Here is a 26,092-nt window from a genome sequence, read left to right on the forward strand (position 1 = left end):
TCAGCCAGAACTCCAGGGACCAGAAGGCCGGGCTGATCAAGGTACCAGCCGGGTTAGGGAAGGGGTCCTGCCTGCTGCGCTGTTCCCTCTGCATTCCAGGCAAACAATAGCTCTGGAAGAGGTGTGAACGACACCCCACCCCCACAATTAACCTCAAAGAGGTGTTAATTTCGCAGTCAAACTGAGGACCATTTAAATTCAGGCAGTGTCAGGAAAACAACCATTTATTTGGAGCCAAAAGAACAATTTGTCTCTTTTCTTGAGCATGGCCTGCCCATTAATTTTCCCAGAATAAAACGTCTTCAATCAGATTCTCCTCGCTTGCTTCTAGAACATCCATCCCCGGTCAAGGCTTTTCAACCAGAAGAGAAGAGGCGTCCTCCCTCTTTGGTGAAGACACCGGGAAGAATGGACGACCGCCTCCAAGGAGCACCATTTCTGGAGCAAAGTCCAAGTGACCCTGCTCAGGCGCAAGACGCCGTGACCCTCGTGGATGGGGACAATAGTTCTCTCACGTGGCCCACTTTATTGTTTGGTTTGAGGTGATTCCTTTCCTTTATCTTGTGCTTTTAGCCTCAGGAGTGGCTGCCCTTGGAGGGTTCTGCAGCAGTGGCGGGGCAGGGGGAGATAGCAATGTTCTGGCCCTTCCAGGACAGTTAACTACTTTCCTTGACACCCACCCATCAGATGACCCTGCACATCCCTTTCCCAGCCTCACTATGACAACTCAAAAATGTCCCCAGAAGTTGCAAACCACCTCTGGGGGATGGGGGAGTCTAATCCCAACAAAAATGTCACCTTTAAAAGCAATAGCATCCTAACCCCCAAAGACACTGCTAAACCTTTCCTAGAGTCAGGTCCACGCTTCCGGGCTATGACTCCCCGATGCTGTAGCAGGTTACTGCGCCATCTACAATAAGGAAATGGTAGAGAAAGAAACAAACCAAGAATGTCAGTCTGTTTGGGAAATCATGGTGATGAAAACTAAGTAGAGTTTTCCATTCCACTCCATCTTGACTAACACCTTGTATTTCATTCACACAGACCCGTGTGGCCTAACTCCTTTTCCATCTTTGCCAAGGGTCCTCATAATTGTAATGCCTCTATGAATTGTAGCCTACTATACACCAGGCTCTGGTTGCCATGACAACTCGGGTGAATATTTGTTGTCCCTGTGTCATTAGAATCAAGCTTACCAATATCCTCCCAAGGCTTTGCACGGGAACCAGGAATTATGCTTCCGATGAACCAACCGAGGCTGTAGCTAAGACTACCGAGCATGCGCAGTCTTGGGTTCAGTCCCCAAACGCTATCTAAAACAAGTGTGGCTACATATACCTGTAGTCCTAGTATTCCTGCTACATAGCCACTTTGAGCTCTGTACCTACCCACAAGACTAAATAAAAAACACCAACCAAACAAAAGAAATACAAATAAAATAAGTTAATGATTGAAGTAAATTTTACTACTGAAGATCTTTGACTTTTCTTTTTAAAAAGTATTTATTTTTATTTCATGTGCATTGATGTTTTTGCCTGCATGTATGTCCATATGAAGGTGTTGGATCTCCTGGAACTAGCATTACAGATAGTTGAGAACTGCCATGTGGGTGCTGGGAATTGAACCCCAAGGCCTTTGGAAGAGCAGTCAGTGCTCCTAACCACTGAGCCATATACCCAGCCCCCGCTGACTTCTTAATCTTACCGCTCAAACCTTTAGGAAATCATATTTTTCTTGATTTTCCAAATTTATTCAAAACATATTCATTTCTCACTGCCTGTACTTCTATTGCTGGGGTCCAACACACCGTGTTTTGTCCCTTGGATAGCTGTGAGAGTCTTCAGACTGGTCTCCATGTTTCTGCCCTCATCTCGGAGACTGCTTCCCAACCCAGCAACTGGGAAACCCTTCGAGGCACAAAATAGACCAGAGATTACACCCAGCATCTCCCAGGACTTTCCCATAATCCTTTGGTTTACAGAGTTCTCTGTGAATTCTTCTCTTGCTCTTAGTTCCCCTACATTCTGCTAGTCTCACTGCTCTCTTAAAGCATCCGGTGTCAGGACTCTGAAAAGCCCCCGTGGTCTCTTTCTGAAAGCTGGGTCCCAGCTGGAGGCACCATTTTCAAGGCTGTGGAGCCTTTAGGACGTGGGATGGCAGAAGCAGATCACTAGCAATGAGTCCTTTGAAACTTACTGACCTCCGGTCTGCCTCTGTCCTTGGTGTAACATTTATGCCCCTACCTCCACGGACCAAGGCTCTTCACCTTCCTGCTGTGGGGAACTATGAACTTTTGAAACAACGCGCCAAGCTGCTCTCTCCTCCACAAGTTGTCTCTCAGGCATTTACCACAGCTCCACACCAGACTTACTCTCACTTCTGAGCCTTCAGGCTTGCTGTCTCCTCTGAGGAGCAGGCGTCCCCTTCACAGGGGTCTCTGCATAAGCCACTGCCTCTTTCAAATCTTTAGTCCGCTCTCATCTTCCTGGTGGGAGTTCTTCTTGTTGCTCTACAGCTGCAACTTCTGTGTGTACACTGATTTAAAATTTCCCCTTATTGCATTCCTTGTGGGCTGCACTTGAAGGTAGACTTCATGAGGGATGGGCTATTATCTACTCTGTGTGTTGCCAAGTTTCTAGAGACTGAGTGAGCATAGGTAGTGTCCTTGTATTTATTGCTGACAGAATGAATGAATGAGGACATAGAGATACGTAACGGAGAACTAGAAATCTAATCCAACTTGATAGCCTCTGGCTCTGCTCTATAAACGAGCCTAAATTTGGCCGTGTATTAGAACCACTCGGGGTGTGCTTGTCAGAATGTAGGTCCTTCCTTGGACTTCATGCTGGACCTAAAATATATCATAACATAATAAAGAGTATTTGGGAGATGGTACTAAAGATTCCCCAAACTCCTTCGACAAAAAAGTACTGGCAACTAAAGACTATTGGCAGAGAGGAAGGATTAGTCTTTCTCGTGCATCAGCTCCCAGCTGCTTAGCCAATCCCAAGTAGTCAGCCCTGAAATAATGGACATTCAAAAGCAATGCTCAGTGAACTCAGCAGTTTGTATTTACGTCTTTCTGCATAGATATGGACCAATAATAGTCAAAGAAAAAGAGACCATGAATTTGAGGAGTAAGAGGGGGAGGAGAGGACACAGGAGGAGTTGGAGGGAGGGAACAAAAGGGAAGAAATGATGTAATTTTATTTTAATTAAATTTTAAAAAATCCTCAGAAAGTTTAACTCAACTAGTATGATAGCCCCAAAGGACTAGCAAGATGGTTTAGTGGGTAGAGGTATTTGCTTCAAGTCTGAGGACCTGTGTTCGATTACCAGTATTTACACGATGAAAGGAGAGAACCAATTCCTAACTTCTACTCATTCTCTATATCACGCGAGTGCGCTCTCTCTCTCTCTCTCTCTCTCTCTCTCTCTCTCTCTCACACACACACACACACACACACACACACAAACACACACACACACACCATCCTTGAAGACTATCAGTGGAAACTTAAGTGCGACTCAGGAGTCTCCTGCATTCAAACTATTTATTTAAAGTCCAGAATCTGAAGCCAGGTTCTCAGGCTGGGAATCCTAAATGTATTATCCATGAGGCCTACTCCTTCTTGATTCTATTTTTCTCTTCTTTCCTTTCTCTGGTCACACACTGTTTGAAGAAAGGACCCCAACATTTAACTGCTGCCCAGCACCACACGCGTCGTTCCTGGCCGTCTTCTGACTCCTTGTCTGTCAGTTTTCTCAGTTTATAAGCTGGGACTAGAAGTCCTTAGTCCACAGGATGGATGCGAAGACGATACAGACTTTGATTATGTGATTATCAGAACAGCACCGGGCATGCAGGAGCCATTTACTGATTACTGTAATTACTGTTACAGCAACCCACTCTAGTCTCCTTTTGGAAATCTGTGGAACCCAAGTCTCTCAGTTTCTGTAGGGGTATCTCTGGAGCTCTTGGATCTTTAAATTGATCATGCCCGTAAGTTCAGTGCACATAGAGGTTCAGACGGCTCTGCTTCACTCTGCCCTATGGAGAGTCAACGTCCATCTTCCTTAGCTTCAGTAAACACGGACAGGTGACAGTGACATGGCTCGCGGAGAACCACGGACGATTCTTCCCAATTGGTCACTATCTGTGCAAGTCTGCAGAGGCAATGAGGTCAAAGTCCCTCGAGCCCAAACTTTTGGTTTTATAGCAGGAGGAACCTAAAGTGATTTTGTAAAATGAAATAAAGTAAAAATGCTTAGGAATTCTTGCACAGCCTTTTAAACTCAGAGTGGTCCAAGGATCAAGAGAGTCCACATTGGTAGGAAGCTGGCAAGCGTCCAGATGCAGGTTCAGTCTCATCCAGGCTATGACTTCAGGGACATGGCTCTAGGTTCTCAGATCCGGCTCACAGTGGGACAACTTGAGAAGCTGCTGATGCAGCCGGGCCTCATCCCTTCAGGCGTGGATTCATTTGGCCCAGTGTGGGAACTGGATGTTGTAATTTATTTTTGGACAGAATCTCACAATGTAGCTCTGGCTGTCCTGGAACTCAGTATGTAAACCAGGTTGGCTCTGAACTCACAGAGATCCGCCTGCCTCTGCCTCCCAGGTCTGGAACTAAAAAGGTGTGTTCCTTCCCCTATACCCTGGCCATTGTAAAAGCACAATATGATAACCTCTTCAGTAATCACAAGCATACGCTGTCCTTTAGAAGCTCTGAATTGGGAGGAAATGGAGCCATCAAGCTAGGCTTGGGCTTCGAGCTCCGTTTATCCTTGTCCACAAGGAGTAAATGTCCTGATCGCAGATGATCTTCCATTCATCTAGAAAATGAATTCTACCATTTATATTTACAGAAAAGCAGACATATTTTTACATCAACATGAATATGCGCGTGTGTTATCTCACCTCCAGCATCACAGGTTTTACCTAATAAAGGAAGAAGCTAAACTCAAACATCGAAAAACAGGAAAAAATGCTTACCTGCCCCAGGGCTACAAACACGCAGCGGCGTTCTGCACTTAGTGACATGCGTTGCCAGTGTTCTGTGCATGCTTTCTTTTCCTTCTTTCTTTTACGGCTGTTGACTTTTTTCTCAAGCTGACATTTCATCTGCAGATCTACCAAAGTAGATGGCTGCAACTTAGCCCTGTGGGGGTTTTGTTGTTGCTCTGTTTCGCTTCCCCCAACTGAGAGCACTGTCTAGCGATCTTTCCTTTCTAAGTGTGTTTTACACAGAGGATGACTGATTGTCGGATCCATTCCACTGACTGTCTGGCGCGTCGGCTTGCAGAGATAACCCGTAGCCTGCCCCCTCGTGAGGATGGCACGAGATAAGGAAGAAGGGGATGCTTTGAAAGGGAGCAGCAGCTAGAACCCCAGGAGACAGAAAGCATCTCTAGGAAAACCCCATTTGCCGAGGACCAATGTGCCAGGCTTCGGATTGTTAAAGGTTTCACATTGGGTGCTCACAGTGACCTTGCAAACTGCCCCTTTGCTCTTTTACGGACGGAAGGCTCTGGCTCAGAGAGATGCAGAGGCTACACCAAGGTTGCTCTTGACAGCACTTAGATACACTAATTCGTCCTTCTATGAAGTGATGAGTTCCCTAAAGATGAGATTCCCTTCGGCTGTATCATGTATTCTGACCATATTCATCTTTAGAAACCCTCCTTTCTTCTCCTTCTCCCCTCAAACTGGTCTCTTCCCTTCCCCCAGACTCCTTTCTGTTTCTCTTTCTCTCTCTCCCCCCTTTCTCTTCCTCTTCCTCTCTCTGTCTCTTATACGCGCACTCTCTCACACACATACATGCACACATGCATTTACATGCACACATATACATGCCTGGGTGTTTGTTTGTATACATACCTCATAGTTTCAGAAGATAATTGAACTATGCTGTAAATTGGAGTTTATACATATGTGCATATAAGGTCTATGTATTTATACAAGCAAGAGAAAACATGCACTATTGGTCTTCTTGTGTCTGGCTTAGTCTCCACTTAATATGACAGTCTCAAACTTCATCCTTTTTTTCCAGAAAGTGCCAGTTTCATGTTCTTTATGACTGACTGTGGAGAAAGCCAAGCCTTAACCACAGCAGGTCTCAGCACTAGCATCACCTTCTCCGGCAGCCAGTGAGAGCCGTGTATGAAGCAGGAGGCTTTAGAGATGGATGGCACAGGAACAGAACAGGCTGTGGAGCTGCAGAAGGGGGTGTTGTTATAAACGGAAGCAGTGCATCTGGTTATGAAGTTGCTTGTATGGTGGGCGTGGAACTCACTTTGCAGATAGATTTCTTTTCTTTTTTTTTTTTAAAGCAACTTATTTATTTATTTTATTTTATGTACATTGATGTTTTGCCTGCATGTGTGTCTGTGTGAGTGTGCTGGATCCCCTGGTACAGACAGTTGTGAGCCACCATGTGGGTGCTGGGAATTGAACCCAGTTCCTCCGGAAGAGCAGCCAGTGCTCTTAACCGCTGAGTCCACGCTCCAGCCCCCGCAGATAGATTTCAAATCAAAGTGGCAGCCCTTGCTTAAGTTACTAGCGCTGTTGTCACTAGTAATTGAAGGTAGCAGACCCTGGAGAAAGTATCAGACATTCGCTCGGACTTTTTCAAGGTCACATGACTTTGCAAACTGTAAAGAACAGCCAGGCATGTGGCCATAAGATGTATGTGGATGGGCTCAGCTTCAGCTGAGCACACGTATGCCTGTGCGGCACTCCGAACCATTGCTTTCTAATGTTAAAGAGGAATACAAAGCCTGGGTGTGTAACTTGGTTGGTAGGGTGGCTGCTTAGTGTACGTGAGGCCCTGGAACCCCATAAACCACAGACGTGCCTGGGGTCCCAGCACTTGGGAAGTGGAGGCAGGAGGATTAATAGTTTGGCCCTGAGTTCAGGGCCAGTCAGGGCTACTTGAGAATTTGTATTAAAAGAGAGAGGGAGGGGAGGGAGAAAGGGGGAAGGGAGAGAACCCTAGCTGATGGATCGCAAACAGCAAAGAGCTACACAAGCGTGAGAAAATCATTGTTACACAACCAAGAAAGACCCAGGAACTCAGGATCCATAAACTACGCTTAGCGCAGCAAAACCTCAGCAAAACATGGTAGGCTGCTTCAGCAACAGTAACATGCCTGCTGCCCTTCCTTCCCCTTAAGGCACCTGAGCCTCTTCAACTCTTCCCTGACTTCCTGAACCATTTTCCTAAAGGAGAAAAGAATCAGTCATTCACATATGTGAGTTGATGCTTCTGTATGACTGCACTTTGGAACACTTCACACACAGGCACTCACACACGTACACAAACAAACAAGAATTTTTAGAAAGAAGGAAGCGAGGCCCTGGAGAGACTGATCAAGAGTTTAGGGCACTTGGTGCTCTTGCAGAGGCCCTGGGCTTGATCTTCAGCAACTGCCCGGTGGTTCACGACCATCAGTAAGCCAGGCAGATAGGTGGTGCCCAGACAAACATGCGGGCAGAACATCCATGCACAAAAACTAAATAAATCTTAGAAAAGAGAAGGGAGCTAGATCGCCAATGAATAACCAAACAACTTTAGTCAACGAAGAGCTAGCAGTGATTCTCAACATGTGGGCTGAGACCCCTTTTGATGGGGTGGGGGGTCAAACAACCCCTTCACAGGGGTCATATATCAGATATCCTGCATATCAGATATTTACATTATGATTCACAACAGTAGTAAATTACAGTTGTGAAAATTACAGCCATGAGATAATGCTATGGTTGGGGCCACGGCTACACGAGGAACTGGGTCACAGGGCTGCAGCGTTAGGAAGGCTGGGAACCACTGGGCTGGAGAAAGAAGGACTGGCTGAAAGCAGCAGAAAGAACCGGTAGTGGAAATAAATGAAACAGAGGATGGAAAACAGCAGAACCAGAAGCTGATACTTGGAAAGGACGAACGAAAACTCTGCTTAGACGGAAACAAAAAGAGATGAGTCAAGGCCCGGAAGTCAGAAGTGAAAGTGGACACTACTACCAACCTTGCCGAAGGAGAAAACGTCACAGACAGAAAATGCGAGCCGCTGTGTAATGGAGCAGAAGATCTACATGAAGTAGACAAGTTCTTAGAAGCACACAGGCGACCTGAACTGAAAGCACAGAACATCAAACTAACGGGCTGAAGAGATGGCTTGGTGGTTAGAAGCACTGTTCTGTTCTCCCAAAGGGCCCAGGTTCTATTCCCAGCACCCACCTGGCAGCTCACAACTATCTGTTCCAGGGAATTTGATGCTCTCATACAGACATACATGCAAGCAAAAATACCAGTGCACATAAAATAAAAAGATAAATCAAACAAACATTATCTTAAAAGAAAAAATAAAATAAAATCAACCAATGCAAAGAAAAGTGCTGTGGTTTGGCTATGAAGTGCCCCCCTGCCCCCCAATATATAAAGGGAATAGGAAATAAGTGGGCAAAAGACTTGAGCAGATATTTGTACCCCAAAGTTAGGCAAATGGCCACAAAACAAGAAAAGGTGGTCAACACGCCTAGTTGTTAGGAGAAGTGAATGTCAGCACCATGTAAGAGACCACTTTGTACTGGACAGCGACTCTAACTCACCATAACAGGACACTCAGACTCCGACAGTCTGTCAGAGGAGATGGAGAATGCACAGCCTCAGCCTCCACATGGAACAAGCTGATAGGATTACCACATGACCCAGGGAGTCCCCAGAGAATTCGTCAAATGACACTAGTGTTTTAGAAAGACTTACCGTGGTGTGTGTGTGTGTGTGTGTGTGTGTGTGTGTGTGTGTGTATGTGTGGTCGGAAGACAGGCTTTGGGAGTTGGTTCTGCCCTTCCCCCATATCGATACAGGATCCTCCCCATCATCTCGGCTCCTGGGCTGCCCCACCTGTGTGCACTTCCACTGAGTCTCCTGTCTCCTGCAGAATGCTGACCTTACAGAGCTGAGCACTGCACTATACGCCTGCTCTATACGGGTTCCAGGAGTCAAGCTCAGGGTATTCGGGTTTACCTGCTGAGCTCTCTCACTAGCCGTAGGTAGAACCTGTACCTGGATGTTCATAGTGGCCTCAAAGGATGAAAACAAGGTGCCTGTCAGTGGGTGAATGGAAATAGCATGTGTGACATCCAAAACACAGAATTTGATCAGCCACAAATAAAATGGTGTCGTGATCTGTACTATCCTGAAGATGAACCCTGAAAACATTATCGAAGCCAGACACATACTGCATATTTGGTGCTGTGAAATGTCCATGATAGGTTAATCCACAGAGGCAGAAGTCAAATTTATGCGTAACAGGGGTAGAGGGGACTGGATGTTGAGTAGTAATTGCTTATTCAATATGGACCACCTTCCAGGAGTGAAGAAAAAGTTCTAGAAGGATGTGTTGGTTGAGTAGCATAGCAAGTCAGTAACAATACTGGAATGTACTCTTTTTAATTTTTATTTTGTATTTTGGTTTTCTGAGATGGTAATCTTGGCTGTTCTGGAACTAGCTCTTTAGACCAGGCTGATCTTAAACTCAGAGATTCATCTGTCTCTGCCTTTGAGATGCTGGGATTAAAGGTGTGCACTACCATGCCCAGAGAGAAATGTACACTTTAATAGAAGGGAATTCATGCCAGGTGCTGTAAACCTAGCCAGTTACCCGTGGCTGGTGACGTCATGGAACCTAGAGGAGAGCCTACTACAGTCGCTTTGCTGAATTAGCATATTCCTAACTCAATACTAAATACTCTTTCTCTCTCTCTCTCTCTCTCTCTCTCTCTCTTTCTCTCATTGTTTTGCTTTGTTTTTCAAGACAGGATTTCTTTATGTAGCCCTGCCTGTCCTGGAACTTGCTCTGTAGACCAGGCTGGTTTCAAACTCACAGAGACCACCGTTCTCTGTCTCCTGAGTGCTGGGATTAAAGATGTGTGCCACCACTGCCAGCTACTTATTACTATATCCAAAGATTAATGAAGCTCTCACCCCTTACAGAAGGAGTTTCTTTTTGCAGGACATGCAGACCCATCCCAGAAATTCACAATGAGTTACAGTGCAGAGAGCAACAGACCCTAGGGTGCCTATTCCCAAAGACACCCTACAGTCAACTCCTACACCGAAGGCTTAGGAAACCAGGGAGGGCGGACAATACTCAGAGCCAGGCCAGGGCGCCTGCTATTAGTCAGCATTTTCCACGTGTGACAGGGAAACAGAATCTATAAAATCCCCCAGATTTGGTTGCCTAAACAAATGACACCACCAGTTGACACATCAGTGATCAGTGTGGGCGGGCTAATCTCATGGTACCCCACTCCTAGATGACAGCTGAGGCAATTAATGCCTACTGAGAGAGGGACAGTCTGTCTTTGCTGGGAACAAAGTACCTGAGAGGTTATCTAGACCCCAAGAGGCCAGCCCTAAACACACATTGATATGAGCAACACTAAATGGTCTCAGCAGGTTACACACACACACACATACACACACATACACACACACACACACACACATCTGTGTGTGTAACAATAATAACTAAAGAAGTCAATAACTTGAGAGGAAATTGGGTACACATGGGTAGACCTGGAGTGGGGAGGGGAGAGGGAGAGGAGTGATATAAATATAGTAGTCATGTATGAAGCTCTCAAAAACTTTTAAAAATGGAATTCAGAAAGATTAAAATGGTAAATCTCATATTGCATGTATTTTGCTTCCCAGCATGGTAAAACATGTAAAGGTCTACTGAAAGAATTAATTTCTAAAATGTACTAATTATTAACTTTTTTATTTATGTATTTTGTGCGAGGGTGCTTGTTCATGCCATGTGCACATAGTCTGACTTCCACAGGCATCCCCCTGAGGTAGCTCTCCTCCCAGGACCCTGAGGGTTTCAAGCAGCTCTTCCCTTACAAGCCGCAAAGGCAGCCAGTGCTCTCTCCGCTGCTTCAGCTGTGCAAATCAGAAAGTGTTTGATAATCTGTTCCATTGAATTTAGGCAGACTCCAGTTTCACAAGCGTGAGGGAAATTGCTATCCTCACAGTGTGTGGATAATGAGTAAAGGGATGGGAACGGATCGAGATTATACCAGTTTATACAACTATGATTGGCACCAGTTTATACAACTATGATTGGCAATGACTCAACAAAAAATCCCATAGACAAGTTAGATCTCTGCTAACTTGGTGAAACTGAGCTCCCCGTTAAAACAAATGCAACACTAGGGGATGGTGGGGCCAGTGCTATGCAGCTTAGTCTCTTGCTAGACCTCCAAGAGCAGGGCGGTCTGTAAACCACAGCTCCTGGCAACTCTTCCGGCTCTTTTTCTCGACTTTGCACACATACCGAGGTGAACTGTTCTGTCTGACACATAGTAGGCACTTAGAGATGTGGTGACTGCCCGAAGAAGGTAGGCATACTGCCTTTCAGTTATGTGTGTTTTCCCGCAGCATCCAAATGTCTCCAGAGAAACCTCCAGTAGGAGGCCTGAGTGTGTGTGTGTGTGTGTGTGTGTGTGTGTGTGATGCACCCTGCACTCACAGGAGCTCTTGCTTATTTAGAGATGTATTTTAGGAAACTGGCTCACGTCTTACGGTGTGTGACAAGTGTGGAAGGCAGCTCTGCTCACCACTACACACACCACCAACACACTCTGCTGTGTGGCGAGTTTGAAGTCTGTAGGGCAGATCGACAGGCTTGGGACTCAAGAGTTGAGTATTGAGATAAAATTTCTTCTTTCCCAGGTTTTCCTCTCATGGCCTTGAGTGGATTAGACAAGGCTTACTTGTTGGATTGAAGGTCAGTCCCCTGGATGACTTCAACAGATGGCGAGTGTTAGCCACATGTAAGCCGTGCATTCACAGCAGCACATATAGATTAGCATTTGACTAATCACTTGACTATTACAGCTCAGCCAATACCAGCTAAGCTCTCCACTGCTTCATCTGAATTATAAACCAACAGCCCAGAGGCTGGAACACTATGGTGCACACGGCTGCCAACCACAACCTCTGATGCTTTTCCCCTCAGTTCCCTGTTTCTTCTAGAGAAGTTTGTTATTATTTAAAGTTCCAATCTGTGTCACTCTTGGTACAGGGTAATTCCCACCCCCGTGCCCCCACGAGCTATCTATCAGCACACTTCACCGAGACCAAAGTTCCTTTGCTAACCTTGTTTCTGGCTACTTGAACAACACAGGACTGTATAGTAGTCTTCCATGCTCTGGCTAACACACTCACATGTACAAACCAGAAAGTACAGAGACCTGGACAATGGGGTTCACATCCTAGACTTGTGAAAGGAGTACCACAGTGCAGAGTTCTACAACACTAGGCAGACATGCATCTTCCAAGTATCAATCAAGCCATCCATCATCCATCTATTCTCCATCCATCATCCTCCACCCATCATCTGTCCATCCTCCATCCATCCTCCAACATTTATCTATTCTTCCACCCACCCATTATCCACCCATCATTCATCCATCCATCATTCATCCATCCATCCATCCATCCATCCACCCATCATCCACCCACCATTCACCCATTCATCATCCACCCATCATCCATTCATCCATCATCTGTCCATCCATCATTCGTCCATCCATCATCCATCCATCATCCATCCATCCATCCATCCATCCATCCATCCATCTATCCATCCATCCATCCATCCGTTCATCTATCACCATCATCATCCATCTGTCCATCACCATCCATCATTCATCTGTCTATCCATCTGTTCATCCATCCATCCATCCATCCACCCACCCATCTGTTCATCCATCCATCCATCCATCCATCACCATTCATCATCTGCTTTGGAACAATCTTTGTACATTATAAATATGTGCCTCTCTCATTGTTAACAAAAATTTTATTGACCATTGGCTAGGCAGGATTTTTGGGGTAGATAGAATGCTGTGAAGAAGGAGGACAGAGTCAGGAAAGTCTTGAGAGATGTAGAAAGAAGCAAGATGAACGTGCTGTGCTGAAAGAAGGTATTGCACATGCCAGAGGTAGATTTAAAATGTAAGAGTTAGCTAGTAACAAGCCTAAGCTATTGGCTGAACATTTATAATTAATAATAAGTCTCTGAATGGTTATTTGGGAGCAGCTACCAAGATACTTGTAGGTGAAGTTTCTCTGTATCCATCCACCCATTCATCCATCCATTCATCCATCCATCTATCTGTCATCCATCCATCCATCCATCCATCCATCTGTCATCCATCCATCCATCCATCGTCATCCATCCATCCATCCATCCATCCATCCATCCACCCATCATCCATCCATCCATGTATTTCTGCTTCCCACCATCACTACTTACTAAGGATTCCATATTAAAAACTTCATCCTTTGGAGAAGATTCAAAAGGAGCAAGGACACCTAAGTTATAAGCACCTGAGCTGAAGGATAAAGCACTTTTAGTCATTGATGTCTCTGTGAAAGGAAGACGAGCCAGCTTTCTCTGAATTTCAACTGTGAAAAATTTCTGGGTGGGGTGCTTGAAAGTTAAGTTGTTTGCATCTTTTCTTCTTCTCCAACTTGCCTGGCCTCATGCATGCATTTGGTAAAAAACTTGCTTGGCCCTTGCAATGTATCATTCACTGGATTAGACGGTGGTCCATTTGTCATTCAGGTCTTTCAGTCTTCCATCTTAAAAAATGTACTCAACTACAGTGTTTCTGAAACTCAGAGACATTTGGTGTCTCTGGGTTAGACAGAGAATGATTTCTGGTTTCCTTATTCACAAGCACAGGCTGATGGGATGCTGCAGAGTGGATGGCACAACACCACAGCTGCATGTGTGCCATGACCATGGCTGTCTTGGGAGATGCTGGTGCTCCTGCCTTGTGATTGCTCTTCAGGGGGAATAAAGGGAGAGGAAATTGAGAAGCGCTTGTAAATTTTCTGTTTCTGTCCACCAATAAGTCTCTCAGGAGGGAATTAGTCCAGCAGGAGCTTTAGCTGTGAGTTCTGTCCCCTCAGATTGTGAACCCACATGTGATATTCCAGTGGAGCCTAGGACCCTGCCTTTTTAGTCTGATGGGTTTGCTTGTGGGGTGGTTAGGACTCAAACTGGCTTGACAAGCTAAGTCACTGCTCCACCCAGAAAGCTGTCTTCTACCTTGTCCTAAGATAGCCGAGGGAGTTTTAGAAAATGATGTGGACGGCATTAAGCAAAGAAGGAGAGAAGGATGATGGTGAGGGTGATGATGGAGGAGGAGAGGGCACTGGAGGATAAAGGCCGCTAAGCATGGAGGAGTTTGGTCTCTGGGTTCCATCCAGTGGGAGGAGATAATGGACTCCTAAAAATTGTCTCTGACCTTCACACGTGTGCCTGCCCGGCCCCCAAAGACATCAGTGACTGGAACAAGGGAAACGTAAAGAGGAAGGAAGACTAGGAGCAGGTCTTTGTGTGTCTGCTTTCCTGTTTTCCTTGAGCCTATCTGGAGGACATTGCTTCCCACAGTTGCCACTTCTAATACCCCCATTTCCATAACATCCATATTTTCTGTACATTTTGCACCTTTGAAATTGAGAATGCTTTCAAAAAAGATGGCATCCTAGAGGTTGAAGAGAGGGCACTCAGTAAAGCTCTTGCCATCCAAGCACAAGAACTTAACTTTTATTCCCAGAACCTAGGAAAAGACAGGTGTGGTGGCATGTACTTGTAGCCACCAAACCGGGGAGGAGACAGGCAGTTGTCCGGGGCTCCCTGGCCAGCTAGCCAAGCTGAATTGGCAAGTTCCAGGCCAAGTGGGAAATTCTGCCTCAAAGTAGGTGGACAATATTCCTAAGGAAAGACACAAGAGGCTGCTCTCCAGCTTCCACATGTATACACACACACACACACACACACACACACACACACACACACACATAAACACACAGGTTGATGGTAAGTTAGATGAATGAGATATGATGATCCCACACCCTAGAACTAGAGCCGTGTCCCGTTTGTTATTTATAGATGTCATATGTTTTGGTTGCTTCTAAGGTCCCACATTTTATTTTTCCAATTGGCATTCTAAGCCTTCTGAGGGGATGAGAGTGCCTCGTCATTACCAGGCACTGCACACACCATTTAATTTTGAGTTATTTTAAGCACACAGTTCACTAAGAAGGAAACTGAGGCTCAGGAGGGCGAAGTCACTTGCCTAAGTTCTCACAGTCAGCTTTGAGCAGCAGGATCAGAAGCTCACGACAAACTCAGGGTCTGCTGCAAGGAGGCAAGGTGGGAGCCTATGTGGTTTTGACAAGGGTGGGCTAGAATTTACCCTGGAAATCTTGACTAAAATGTTTTTGTGGGTCCAGGGCACAGTTGGGTTCACACCTAGGAAACTCTCTGAGGGTAGAGCCACAGCGTGGTTAAATTTGGTGACTCACAAGTGTGAAGGTTCATATTTTAGCACCTGGCAATCAGAGGCAAAATTAAACCACTTAAAAATGAGCAGATGAAAACTCAGAGCCTCTGCAAGGGCTGCAGGCCACACGGCGTGGATTACACTCTTAATTCCACTGAAAAGCGGAATTATTTTTCAAACCACCTTTGATTCAGATTTTGAAAATATAAAGTGGCAACATCAGGAGGCTAAGAATTGAATCCCATCTTGAGGTCATAGACTCTCCTCGAACAGACGTGATTCCAGAGCTCCTGAATATCAGGGCCGTTATGACGTTTACTGGACAGATTTGGGACCAGGAAATGCTGAGCTCCTTCCTGGAAGCGGCGACACAGGATTTTAACCCTTTAGTTTCCCTCATCTCCCCATGCCAGTGCTTCTCAGCGTAGGAGAATTTGCCAGATTTCTCAGAACTTCAGTCTAATGTTTAATATCTATTGTATTCTGCTTGGGATTCTGTCAGGCCTTGTGATCTACAGATGTAGTGGAAGAAAATGGAGGCTCTGGTCACTGTCCTGCTGTGGATGTGTTGGCGGCAGACCTGTGGGGCACTCATGTGCTTCCTCTGCCCTTCTCGTCAGCCCTGTGGTCCTTTTGATTCCTGCACCCTTCATAGATGAAGACAAAACGGCAGATACTTATAGCTACTTATAGTTCTAACTTTGGGCGGTGCTCAGTCTCTCCCACATTTCCAACTGTCTCCACTGAGAACCGGTGCTTCTGTTGTAACTGAAGGTTGTGTCTTCTGTTGTAGTTGAAGGTTGTGTCTTCTGTTGTAGCTGAAGGTTGTGTCTTCTGTTGTAGCTGAAGGTTGTGTCTTCTGTTGTAGCTGAAGGTTGTGTCTTCTGTTGTAGCTGAAGGTTGTGTCTTCTGTTGTAGCTGAAGGTTGTGTCTTCTGTTGTAGCTGAAGGTTGTGTCTTCTGTTGTAGCTGAAGGTTGTGTCTTCTGTTGTAGCTGAAGGTTGTGTCTTCTGTTGTAGCTGAAGGTTGTGTCTTCTGTTGTAGCTGAAGGTTGTGTCTTCTGTTGTAGCTGAAGGTTGTGTCTTCTGTTGTAACTGAAGGTTGTGTCTTCTGTTGTAACTGAAGGTTGTGTCTTCTGTTGTAACTGAAGGTTGTGTCTTCGTCCCATGGGTGCTGGACATCCACTGTGCTGAGACTCTCCCAGGCTGAAGAACTGGAGGAAGGCTCTCCTACCAAAGACGGAGGAAGAGTCTTCGTGTCTGAAGTTAGAAAGAAGATAAGTAAGAAGTGGATCTACATTTAAATACAACCACTAAGCTGGGTTTGGTAGCACAGGCCTATAACAATAGCTATTCAAGGGGTTTACAGAGGGATATCAAGGTCACGACCTACCAGAACCACTGAGTGAATTCAAGGCCAGCCTGGGCAATTTAGTGAGAGCCTGTCTTTTTTTTATTTTTTATTTTATGGTTTATTTAATTTTATTTTATGTGCATTGGTGTGAAGGTGTCAGATCCCCTGGAACTGGATTTTCAGACAGTTGTGAGCTGCCATGTGGGTGCTGGGAATTGAATCTGGGTCCTCAGTCAGAGCAGTCAGTGTTCTTAACCGCTAAGCCATCTCTCCAGCCCCGAGAGCCTGTCTTAAAATAAAAGGTAAAATAAAAAGCAAAAGTCTGGGGAGATATCTCAGTGGGAGAGCACTCGCCTCACCTGTGGAAGACCCTAGGTTCCATCCCCAGGACTGCAAAACAAAGAAACCTAGACTTTAGCCACTAATAGGAATCCCCCCTCAGACTACAAGGAGATCACTTCCAGTTTTTTTGTATAGCATCTGTGATGCGATCAGAACCAAGTAACTCTTTTAGTGACGGATGAGTACAAGTTATCAAAGGGAAAGAGCCCTATCCTGTCCTCATCCTGTCACTAGGCCACAGCATAGAGCCCAGAACGAGTAGGTTTGAATAAACAAGATAAATCTGACTATCTTTAAGGATGGCGCTTAGGCTATCAGGCTATGAGAAAGGAGATTGAGAGAGTGGAGAAGAAATCCAATGATGGTGGGGAATAGGAGGGTAATGGAGCACACGTGATAAGCCAGAAGAAGGGGGCTCATTAGAAGGAAGGAACCAGCTCGGCTGGGCGGGGTCTGTGTGCAGAGGAAGGCCAGAGGAAAGCAGTGGGAGAGGGGAATGCCCGAGTGTTAAGTTGGTAGTGTAGACCCCAGTCCCTCGCATCTATCCCAGGCCTGAGAGTTATATTGGTCTGGACTCCAAATCCCAGCAGGCCATTTCCACAGAGTATTTGAATGAACTCCCAAAAGAGGAACACATGGTCTCTTTTCTTTCCTCCCAATGGTTGCATTTGAGGCCTCTGGTTTCCCCTCGGGGCCTCCCGAGAGCGCAGAACTCCCATTAAACCTGGATATTTCTTAATTTGGCTTGTTTTGATTTGGCTTGATTGGGAATTTGCGTCGGCAGAGAGCTCGGGTTAGGAAAATATTCCTAACACTGACAATAGAGAATAATGGTACACACGATTGAAGATGCATGGTGGCTAGCTGCCCATCCTCCTGCCACTGTAATGGCCTATACCCACAAGACATAAGCTCCCCAACTTCTTCCTTCCTTAAGTTTCTGTTGTCGGGTATTCCATCCCAGTGGAGCGTAAAGAAACTGATAAACCTGGCAGCTGCTGAGCTCCAGTCAGGCCACACTAAGCAGGCAAAGACTCAATGCCCAGCGGAGCACTTCTCTAATGACAGTTTCTGTCACGTCCCAGGTACTAAGATCTGTGGAGAGAGATGAGTTGGATGCATAAGGTTCCTTTCCATCCCCTGCACATTCACCAACACTTGTTGGTTTGAGTTTTCCTGAAGATAACCTGGTTTGGTGAGATGGAATCTCATAAGTAGGTTGACCTAACCAACTGAGCCATTGGCACTCCAAGATGGAGTCTTGGTGGAGCTTAGATTTGCATCTCCCAATGACAAAACATACTGATGTTTTCCCATGTACTTATTAGCCATTTGTAATTCTGTTCTGTTCTTTTTTCATATTTTCTATCTGTCCGTCAGAGTGACTTATCTCACCAAACGCAGTGATTTCTGTTCCATTCTTTCTCCAGAAAGCTCCACGGCTTCGTTCTTCTTGGGGCCTCCGTTGTGTGGCTCTTGTGAACACAGCACAACAGACATGGATATGCAGGTGTCCTACGGAATGCTTGCGTTCCCTCAGGGATAGCCCAGCACAGGAATGATTGGATGAGACAGTAGCTCATTGTTAAACTTTTGAGGGCGTTCTAAACTGACTTCCACAGTAGCTGAGCTAATTTACACTTCTAACAACAGTACCTGGTTGCCTCCACTGTCCTCACCAGCACTTGCTCCTTTGGTTTGTTTGGGATCTTAAATATTGTCACTCTGACTGGCATGTGAAGGATTCTCAGTGGCATTTTCAATTTCATTTCTCTGATGGCTAAAAATATTGAATGTATATATATATATATATACATACACACACACACACACACACACACACACACACACACACACACACATATATATATATGCCACTCCTAGTTCCTCATTTGAATAGTGCCTGCTCAGTTAATTTACCAATTATGGTTGGGTTATTTGTGTTTGTGTTTTTAGTTGTTCTGTCATTGTTTATTATTACTATTATTATTTTACTTTTCAAAATGATTTTTAAAAATCTATTTTGTGTATATGATGTTTTGCCTGTATATATGTCTATTTGTGTGTGCAGTACCCACAGAAGCCAGAAGAGGGTGTCAGATCCCCTGGAGCCAGAAAGATGGTTGTAAGCCACTATGTGGGGTAATGGGACCTGGATTTGGGTTTTCTGCAAGAGCAGCCAGTGTTCTTTAACTTTTGTTGTTGTTGTTTTTGTTGTTTGTTTTTGTTTTTTGAGACAGCATCTTTCTGTATAGCCTTGACTGTCCTGGAACTTGCTCTGTAGACCAGGCTGACCTTGAACTCACAGAAATTCACCTGACTCTACCTCCTGAGTACTAGGATTAAAGGTGTGCACCATCACCACCTGTTTTTCTTACCTTGAGTCATCTTTCCAACACCTATAATTAATATTTTAAAATTTACTCTGAGAGTTGCATACATGTATTATGGTTATATGAATCTTTTATTCCCCCACCTCTCCTCAGACCCTCCACAATCACTTTCATATCTTTTTTGTTATACAGCATACTGTGTCTAATCAGAGTTTCCTGTTTGTGCAAGGGGCAGGGGTTATCCACCGAAGCATGGGCAGCCCATGCCAAGCCCTCAAAGAAAAACGACTAACCCCACCCCTGCCCCTGGTACTGTAAACTTCTGAGTTCTTCTAAAAAATTAAATTGTGAACATGTGTGTGCATGTGAATGCAGGCACACGTGGAGCCCTTAGCCACTGAATCAGTTTTCAAGAACTCAACTTTTGAGTTCTTTATATGTTCTGGATATTAATCCCCCATCTGATGCATAGCTGGGAATGATTTGTCTCCCATTTCGAAGGCCGCCTCTTCTCTCTGTTGATGGCGTCATTGGCTATGTAGAGTATGTATATAATTTACAATGCCTGTTGTCAGTTCTTGTTCATTTCCTAAGCTACTAGCCTGGCACCTTCACTTGTGCTCTTAACAGCATCCCAGTGATAGGATGACAAGGACAGACATCTTTCACACCCTTCTAGAAGCCCAGCTGCCGAGAATGGGGACAGCTGACGAGGACCCCCGGTGCACTCAGGGGCCCATAAATAATGGACAAGAAGTGTGGGAAGTGTAGTGTCTGGGTTCCGGGGCCCAGTGGACCCACTTGGCAGCTGAGGATAGAAGCAGATGAAGTGTGAGGACCCACTCATCCCTAATATGCGGACTCTGCCATTGTGAGGGGCGGACAGTCCCAGCAAGTCACAGACAACAAAATGCGCGGCTTTTTCTTTTTCCTTTTTTTTTTTTTTTTTTTCACTTGAGAGGATTTAGCCAGTTGATTAACTACAAAAAGAGGGAGTTTGGTGGGTCACAGGCTAAGCTTTCACTTCTGGGAATTCTGGTGGAGCTCTGCGAGACTGCCTTCACATCTCAGCTCTGGGACTCTCCTGGGCACATAATAGCTCACATCAGAAAACCACAGCAAACGATTTGGCAAGCAGGGACCAGGGCAGGGGTCAGCTGGGGAAGGGATTGAGGCAAGGCGTTTCTCCTTCCCTCATGGTTAGGGACATTTTTAGAGGTATTGTACCAGTTCTGATTTGAAATTGCTTCCTTGCTGGGATCTGCAGGCTAGAAAATCAGAAATATTCAGAGGCCCTCAATGGCCATGGATTTAGCATGAATTTAGCGATAAAGGCTACTATTAGAACTCACGACTGCTTAGCCATTTTACAAGAATGACAGTGACCTATAGTTTAGTCTAATAATCTGGATGTTAATTAAAGAGGGCCACCAAAGCAAAAGGCTTTGCTTTTCATCGTGATGTTTTGAGGCTAATTTAACAATTTATTGAAGTAGCTTTGCCTTGTGAGACCCAAAGCATGTGTTTTCTGATCATGAGCGAGTTCTTGTTCAGTGTTTTAGCCAGCTTTTGATACACAGCTGGAGGAGAAGAGGGGATACAATAAATATTTCAGATTTTTATAAAGACCTCATTTCAGAATCTTTCAGAATCTTTACATATCTTTTTTTTTTTCTTTTTTTAAAGACAAGGTTTCATGTAGTCACTCTGAAGCCGAGGATGCCCTTGAACTTCTGATCCTCTCAATTCTACCTCTCACATTCTGAGTTTCTAGGCGCTCACTATGCCTGGTGCATGGTGAGCTAGCATACTACCAACTAGACTTATATCTTTTATGATTTATTTTAATTTTATTTTATATGTATGAGTGTTTTGCCCACATGTATGTTTATGTGCCACATCGGTGCTTGGTGCCTGCAGAAGCCAGAAAAAAAAGTTGAAATTCCCTTGAACTGGAGTTACAGACAGTTGTAAGCCACCATGTGGGTGCTGGCAACTAAACCCAGGTCCTTTGTAAGAGCAGCCATTGCTCTCAACCACTGAGTCCTCTCTCTAGCCCCTAGTTTTGGCTTCTTGGAGATCTGAGCCTCTTCTTTGTCCTCTGACCACACATGACATCAAATCTCAACACTTCAGATGCAATATTCTCTCAAGTTCTTGGAGAAAACACTCAAGATATTAATGGTGTCCAGCCATTGAAGTGTTCTGACTTCATACCACATGCGAGTCCCTGGGTATTCAAGATGGATGAAGGCAACAAAAATCTCTGTTCTTAGCTAACTGATCCCATGGGGTTTGAGCTGAAGATTTATTTACATTTATGTGTGTGTGTGTGTGTGTGTGTGTGTGTGAAAGAGAGAGAGAGAGTGTGTAGATGTGTGTATGTGTGTGTGTGTATGTGTGTGTGTGTGTGTGTGTGTGAGAGAGAGAGAGAGAGAGAGAGAGGGAGAGAGAGAGAGAGAGAGAGAGAGGGAGAGAGAGAGAGAGAGTAGGTGTGTGTATGTATGTGTGTTGCAGTATATTTCAGGATGCCTTTGGAGACCAGGAAACAGTGTTATATTAGGGTTGAAGTTCCAAGTGGCTGTGAGCTGCTTGATGTGGGTACTGGGAACTGAACTTAGGTCCTCTGGAAGAGAAGGAAGAACTCTAAACCACCAAGTCATCCCTCTAGCACTGTGGGACAATGGTCTTGTACCCTGTAAAGGTTCATCAGTTTTACTGGTTTAATAAAGTGCTGATTGGCTAGTAGCCAGGCAGGAAGTATAGTCGGGGCGACCGCAACAGAGGAAAGACTCAGTCTGCAGTCATCACAGAGGAAGCCAGATACAGAGGAAGCAAGATGAGAATGCTCATTGATAAAAAGTACCAAGCCACATGGCTAATACAGACAAGAATTATGGGTTAATGTAGGATATAAGAGTTAATAAGAAGTCTGAACTACTAGGCCAACCAGTTGATGATTAATGTAGACTTCTTTGTGTTTGTTTGGAAAGGAACGACTGCGGGACCAGGTGGGATAGAAACCTCTGTCAACAAATGGTGCCATCGTGGACAACTAAATCCCCTTAAAACCTGAGAAAGCTTGGGAAGTAATTCTAGACACAAAAGAACAGAGGTAAACATGGCTTCTTGGTAGCAGCACTTTCTTAGGTGGGCTCTGTTTGCTAGAAGCAAGTATGTCTCATTTAAGAGAGGATTCCTGACTCAGCTTTAGCTGCAAAACCTTGCAGTTCTTTAAGACACCCTGCCACAAAACACTTAAATGATGTTTATGAATAGCCGACATCATGCTTCTTGGTGGTGGCAGGGACCTTGAAACGCCACAGAGTTGTGGCAATAAACATGGCTCCTGTTAGTACCTCTGCTGTGAAGTTAGACTCACAGAAAGCTGAGGAATGGAGTGGATTCAGATATCAGAGCCACAGCTTCAGTCTCAGCAGTCTCGCTTAGCAAATCAAAGACTCGTGTGATCAGAAAAAGAGAGGTAAACAGTAAAGATAGGTTCAGATGAAGAAAACCTTTAAACAGTTTACAGTGTGTTTAAAAATACATGTAGGCTTGGAAGAGAAAAGGAAAAGGATAAAGTCCTTAAAAAATAAAGAAAGAGAGAAGTTGGTTATGGTAGCACACACCTTTAATCCCAGCACTTGGGAGGCAGAGGAAGGCAGATCTCTGTGACTTCAAGGACAGCCTGATCTACAGAGTGAGTTCCAGGACATCCAAAGATATAAAGAGAAATCCTGTCTCAAAAAAACCAAAAATTAAAAATAAAAATAAAAGAAATAGAGTTTAAAATAAAGCCATGTAAAGATAGAAAATACACAGAGAATCTGGATACTGTATGTTGTGTTGTCTTTGAATTGTTTGGTGGTTGAGGAAGGAGCAACACCTGCTAAAAGACATCTGATTGTAAATGCTGCGAAATTAATCCAACATATATTTTGAAAATGCCTTGACTGCAAAACTTAAGTCAAAAGATATGTTACTTTGGAGAAGAGGTTTTGCTTTTGTTTTCACAGGAAATGAGAGGCTGTAGATCCATTCTAGGTTAAGAAAAATCAGGTGTGATCAAGGAAGATCCCCTGAAAAATCGTTAGGAATGGATGGCCCTGATCATCCAACATTTCAGCGGACCTCTGTTGGAGTTTCCTCTGAGTTCTGCATCCCAGAGGACCTCTGTTAGAGTTTCCTCTGAGTTCTGCATCCCGAACAGCCTCAAGACTGCTGGCTGAGATGATCAAGTCTCACAGAATATTCCAGTCAGGACTTGACCATAATCCTAAATTTTCTTTAAGTCCCAATAAGATTATCAGTGCCCCAATCAGCAGGAAGTAGCCTAGAAAACTACATCCACATTCCCAGAAATGGATTATGGATGCTTGTCTTTGTTTAGAGTGTTGGTTACAAGTTACTAAGGATAATGGTCAGCAATAAAGATTAGATTCAGAGTTCTTGTTTTGAAAAAAAGCGGGGAAGTGCTGTGGGCAATGGTCTGTACCCTGAATCTGTATTATTAGTTTAATAAAACACTGATTGGCCAGTAGCCAGGCAGGAAGTATAGGTAGGATGACTAGACAGGATAATTCTGGGAAGAAGAAAGTTTCAGTCTGCAGCTGTTACCCAGACACAGAGGACGCAAGATGAGATCACCTCCCTGATATAGGTACCAAGCCATGTGTCTTACACAGACAAGAATTATGGATCACTGTTAGATGTAAGAGTTAGTTTATAAGAAAGCCTGAGCTAATAGGTCAATCAGTTTATAATTAATGTAGGCCTCTGTGTGTTTCTTTGGGACTGAACAACTGCAGGACCAGGCGGGACAGAGATCACTGTTGACCCTCCAGCTCTTTATTATTGTTCTCCTAAAGTAACTTATTTTGTGTTGACAAATTATGTGTTTTGTATATAAAATATTTTGAAAGATAAAATACTATTTATAATGGTTAAATGGAGTTAATTAACCCAGGAATTAATATTAATTAATCATTTCTTATAAAAATACTTGACTCTGTTTTTCTGCCTTTCTTTTCTTTTTTTCCTCCCATCCTTTCTTCTATCCTTCCTTTCTCTTTCCTTCCTTTTTCTTTCCTTCCTTTCTCCTTCCTTCTCCCTCTCCCTCCTTTCCTCCCTCCCTCCTTTCCTCTCTCCCTTCCTCTTTTCCCCCTCTCTCCTTCCTTTCTTCTTTCCTTCCTTTCTTTTTTTGAGACAGGCTCTCACTGTGTAACCCTGCTTCTCCTGAACTCCCTATAGAGATTAGGTCTTGAACTCATAGAGATTCTCAGATTAAAGGCATGTGCCACCAACCTTGATTTTTTTCTTTTTAACAAAGATTTATATCACTTTAAATTGTGTATATGTCAGTGAGTCTGTGTGGAGATATGTGCATGGGAGTGCCAGTCTCATGTGGGTGCTTGGAATCAACCTTGGATCCTCTCTGCAAGAGTAGAGTTGTTGATGGCTGAGCCATCTCTCAAGTCCTTACTTCCTTAGCAATTTCCAAGGATAATGTAGTGATGGTAATCAACTGTTGTTGGTGTAGGCCACTCATTCATTCCCGGTTGCTTAGACTCAAAATAACCACACAGAAACTATATCAATTGCAATACTGTTTGGCCAATAGCTTATGGATATTTCTGGCTAGCTCTTAGACCTAAACTAACCCATCTCCATTAATCTGTGCATCATCACGAGGTCGTGGCCTACTGGCAAAGTTGGCTCTGTTGGAGGTATCTGTCTCCTATAGTAGTTATATGACTTCTCTATGACTCTGCCTACTCTCTCCTCCTCTGTCTGCTTGGAACTCCTGCCTTGCCCTAATCTGCTAAGCCACTGGCTGAAACACATTTATTCATTAACCAATAAAAGCAACACTTATACAGAGGGATTTCCTATACCAAATTATGGTAGCTGTGTTCTACAACAGATATTTTAAATTTATTCTATATAACTAAAGTTTTGCATCATTTGACTGACAGCTCCCCAGACACTGCCACAGGCTTTGGTAACCACTATTCCACTCTGCCTCTATGAGATCAGCAGCTATTGGTGATTCCATGCTTAAGAAAATGCGATTGTAGGCATTTGCCTTTCTGACCTTGGCTTCTTTCGCGCAACGTAATGACCTCCAGAATTTCCAGTTGGTGCAAATGCAGTTTCATTGTTTCTCTGAGGCTGTATATTGTTGTGTAAGGATGTCACCCACTTATTTTTTTTTGCTACCTGCTTATTCACTGATGGCCACATAGGTGGATTGCAGTCTGGCCTGCTGTGAATTATGTTGCAATTAACATGGGAGAGCTGCTATCTCTTTGACCTCTTGACTTCATTTTCTTCAGCTGCACACCTAGTAATAGCAGCGTGAGATTGGAGAATAGTTTTAATTTGTTAGTTTTAAAGAAGCTTCCATGTTGTTTCCACGTGGCAGCACTAATTTACAAGAGTTGCCTGTTCTCCACACCTCTCTGGGAGTTGCATCTTATCCTTTACAGTAATAGCCATTCTAGCAAGTGTGAGAATGATAGAATGCTGTGGCTTTAATTGGCGCCTCCCAAATGATTGCTGAAGCCGAGCATTTGCTCATCTTCCTGTTGGCCATTTGTATGTGACTTCCTCATCCTCTTTCCCCCTCCCCTTCTGCTCTTCTTCCTCTTCTCTCATCTTCCTCTTCCATGATCCTTCTTAGAACTTTGCAGATATTT

The 26,092-nt window shown here is 44.5% G+C and overlaps 1 long non-coding RNA gene across 1 annotated transcript; it reads right to left on the reverse strand.

Moving 5' to 3' along the window:
• Nucleotides 1-3,537: 3,537 nt before the first annotated feature.
• LOC125393632 (uncharacterized) lies at nt 3,538-6,212 on the reverse strand. Its single transcript, XR_007229879.3, has 3 exons — nt 5,882-6,212; nt 4,997-5,133; nt 3,538-4,836 (listed from the first exon to the last, which is right to left on the reverse strand). It is a non-coding gene; the product is annotated as an uncharacterized LOC125393632 (long non-coding RNA).
• Between the last annotated feature and the right edge of the window lie 19,880 nt (nt 6,213-26,092).

The sequence above is a fragment of the Myodes glareolus genome, chromosome 4, assembly GCF_982192425.1.
Source record: "Myodes glareolus chromosome 4, mMyoGla1.1, whole genome shotgun sequence".
NCBI lineage: Eukaryota > Metazoa > Chordata > Mammalia > Rodentia > Cricetidae > Myodes > Myodes glareolus.